The sequence below is a fragment of the Papaver somniferum genome, chromosome 3, assembly GCF_003573695.1.
Source record: "Papaver somniferum cultivar HN1 chromosome 3, ASM357369v1, whole genome shotgun sequence".
In the NCBI taxonomy this organism is placed as follows: Eukaryota; Viridiplantae; Streptophyta; class Magnoliopsida; order Ranunculales; family Papaveraceae; genus Papaver; species Papaver somniferum.
Genome location: NC_039360.1, coordinates 153,088,262 through 153,092,375, shown reverse-complemented (window position 1 = coordinate 153,092,375; position 4,114 = coordinate 153,088,262). Strand labels below are relative to the sequence as shown.

Here is a 4,114-nt window from a genome sequence, read left to right as displayed (position 1 = left end):
CCAAACATAAATTATCAGTATTTATAACAAAAAAGATTATTGATGCCTCGAGACGCAAAATGAACAATTTTACTTAAAATGTGACATTAAAGCACTTGGGGTGTGATAAAAGATAACAAAATGATCTATAAAACAATACATGTTTTTCCTAAACATTAAAAAGCAACCAATTCACAGATTTAAACAATCATGTATGTGGAAATAACTCCTTCAACAAACAATGTATAATATTTGTGCTAACCACACTCAATAATAATATTGCGGTGTGTCGTCCTAGCCATGTGCATAAAAGCTGAATTCATGTATATAAAAGAAGGAGCAGTATCCTATATACCACAGATGGAAATTCTCATTTCCAAACATACAAATGGAAATTATTATTTCCCAAACAATTCATAGAGACAAACAAAGCAGTACAATTCCTTTCCAAACAATGGAAAGACTAAAAGAGATTATAGAACTTTCGGAATATAAAACTATAATGCAAGGAATACACAATCAGAAAATGCATGAATTTATTAAACATAAACTTTGGTAAAAGAAAACAACAATAATCACAAAAGAGTTAAATATATTCCCACCTCTTTTGATGACAAGCCACGCCTACCTCGAGATCCACGATCCGCTGGTTCATCCTTTGAATCGATTGTTGTTAATAACTAACTGTTAATCATACAAGAACTCTAAGAAGCTAGCCAAAATGGATCACACAAGAATCATACAGTTTTATCCAATGATTCTAGGCCCATTTAAAGTGTTACACCCTTTATTATCTATCTTTAGCACATATAAAGGTTTACTTATTTAATTAGATTGGTTCTAAAGTCCATTATCTAAATCTTATGAATATCTACAACTTTTTAGAAGGAACCAAAGGTCAATTCAGACCACAAGGGTCTAATTCATATTCAAAAGGGAAAACTGGTTCTAAATTCTGGTTCACTAAGTAGGCCCACTAAACAAAGGCCTGGTCCAATTGGTCAACTAACAGTCTCTAACGGTCATCTGAGTCAACTAACGGTAAACATCAATCAAAGGTCAAAGTCCAGTCCAAAGTCAAAGGTTAACTCGGTCAACGAGTCAACACAGGTCAAGATAAAGAAACTCGGTGAGTCAACATATCCGACTCAGTCAGATTAACTGAGTCAACTAAACAAAACGAGTCAGACTGAATAAGTTCAGTCAGACAGACCTAAGGTTCTCACACAACTGAAACTCTTAACTATTTCTCAATTTCAATCTCTTCATTTTAACAGAATTCTACAAATTCAATATACAATTGTAATTTAAGCTTTGCCTGCAATTGCAGTAATAAGCCATCACTTCTTCTACAATCAGCTAGCTGCAATACTAATCTACCTAACAACAACAACACTAGGTATACAACTTGCACCTGCAATTACCCTCAACAACAACTCCATAATCAAGTACCTACTAAACCCAACTTCAGTTCTATTCATTGTACAAAACCATCACTTGTATCTCCATCTCATCATACTAGTACAAACCCACATAATTCTCAACTGTAAGCCCATTCTTCACATTGAAGTTCAATTGCATCTCCAAGTCCTCAACCACTGAACAACAACCGTCAACCATCACCAGACCTCATTTGAGAGTCCCACTGGATCTACCACTAACCTTAGCTAGAACATAGAACTTGTACATCACCACTGGCAACAACTCAGCTGATAATCAATTACAAACTTCATCATCTCACAAACAACTCCAACAACTGCAACTCCAAATAGCCCTTCTATAGCGAGTACTAACACTAACAGCTCCATCTCTAAAGCCCTGTTACTCATAACACCACCACCTGAAACAGTTCAATTGAGATCATACTCAAACCATTCATACTTCTCTACAGATCGATCATTAATGTCTTTATAACTCATTCACAACCCAAATTCATATTCAAACTCCAACAGTTTGTGGTGTTACTAAATCCAATCCCCAACAACAACCATTAAAGTTCACCTGCACAACCAATTTCACTTATCTTTAATTCATACACCATTTACAGTTTCCATCTACTCAAACATCTTAAATTATCAACATCAACAGTACCACTCTTTTTATTCAAAACTAAAACAATAACAAATTCAATTTGGTAATACATCATAACACAATTCAATTTACTGAAGAAGAATTACCTTACATGCAAACCATAATCCTTACAGCGGCTCAGCCTGCATATGAAATTTCTACCTTATCTGTTGAATTAACACAGTACCCTTCTCCAATCGTTCCTCTTGAACATTAATTCCATCTTCCTCAACTAAATTCCAAACCCAAGAACCCTAAATCTCTGTTCTACTAAAAACCCTAATTTCTGGATCCCTTTCCTACCGAAACTGAAATTAAACTCAACACATCCGACTATACTTTAATTCATTACAAACCCATCATTAATTCAATCCCCTAATCTATCTTCATCTTCTAATTATTTCTTGAACTTCTTATGAAAACCCTAACTCTGATTCAACCCTTTGAAAAACTCAGTAACGACAATTAACAACAACCCTCTTCTTATTTATCTACCAGCAACACGACTCACATCTCAATTCCACACAAATCCTAACTTCAGAAATTACATCTTCTAATTTAATTTCTCCTTCGAGTCTGAATCAATAATAGACAACAACACCATCTCTATCAAACACTCCATGATCTTCGACACCTCCTACCGATGACAAAGCTCTCGATTAAACTCTTAATCACTCGCAGAAGAAGAACAGGGGAATAACATAGAAGAAGAACGGCGAAGAAGAAAGAGAAAGATGAGAAGAAAAGAATAAAACAGAATAAGAATTTATCTTCTCGGTGGGTGAAGATAAGGCCGACCAGATTTTACTAAGGCACCCACTTTCTGAATAAGGGCTGCCAAGGTCCATTAATGAAATAACTATTTTTCCCTTCATACAAATTTGATGATATCTTCTTCGTCCGATATCCGAATGACAAGATCTAGTAGTCCATTCTGCGTAACTTCTCGAGATCTATTCAATGGTACTAATTCATATCTAGATCGTCTTTAGATTAATTCCTATTAATTAACGTTCGCGTTAAACTAATCGAACTATTATCGGCTAATTCGTCACTTGACTGGTCTAATAGCGTTGATGAGCTTGAGGGTCTTTACAGTTTGTACCGTATAGAACAAATTCAAGGAATCCAGCCGTAGAAGTTCTGCGACTCGAAGTGATGTTCAACGTAACTTCGTACTAAATGGTGTGCTTCTAATAGTACTTTTATTTCAAATGTCATGGTAGGCCATTTTGAATATTTATAATTTGTACCATTAGTATACACTGATTAATACATGACAATATGCATGGACGTACATAAAATAATCAAGAGAGTTCACTCGGGTGAAGCTCTATAATCTTGCAAGGTCAGTGTGGCCATTAGCTGGATACATATTCTCAATTCTCTTGAGATATGCATTTAATTGCTAGTAATTAAAGCATATAAAACCAAAAACCTTAATTAAAAGATTTTCAATTAATTTCGGCACATGATCTCCTTGAGTACTAGGAATATCTTTGAACAATAAATGATAAGAGTTACTGATCGTGTTCAAAGTATGTTGACATCTTTTTCACTGTAAATCCATATTTGATATTCACATGGATTTACATTCTTGGAATCGGTCATACCACACTTCCAAACAAGTTTAGAATTGGTTTCCCTGTATTCCAAGATAACTATGTGATTGATCAAATACCAAATCATATACATGGGTTCAATCGGTTCTGCCAATCACTAGGATCAATTATACCTCAATATGGAAATACTTGTGGTCGTTCACAAAAGTTACCAGGATTGATTCCATATACACATGGTAATTCTTGTGATCGGTCACACCAGTTACCTGGACCGGTTATACCAGTTACAAGGATCGATTACACCTATTACAAGGATCGATTACACATACTGATTGGTCACACCAATTACTAGGATTGGTCACACCAATTACGTGGATTGATCATACCAACACATGACGATTACTTAGGATCAATTACACCAATTAACAAAAACCAGTCATACCAAATCATAAGTCAAGCATTGTGATTAGTTATACCAAGATACATAACATAGTTACGATTGG

The 4,114-nt window shown here is 35.0% G+C and overlaps 1 long non-coding RNA gene across 1 annotated transcript; it reads right to left on the bottom strand.

The window, feature by feature from the left end:
* Positions 1–1,225: 1,225 nt before the first annotated feature.
* LOC113357699 lies at positions 1,226–2,782 on the bottom strand. Its single transcript, XR_003363843.1, has 2 exons — positions 2,157–2,782; positions 1,226–1,980 (listed from the first exon to the last, which is right to left on the bottom strand). It is a non-coding gene; the product is annotated as an uncharacterized LOC113357699 (long non-coding RNA).
* Positions 2,783–4,114: the final 1,332 nt, after the last annotated feature.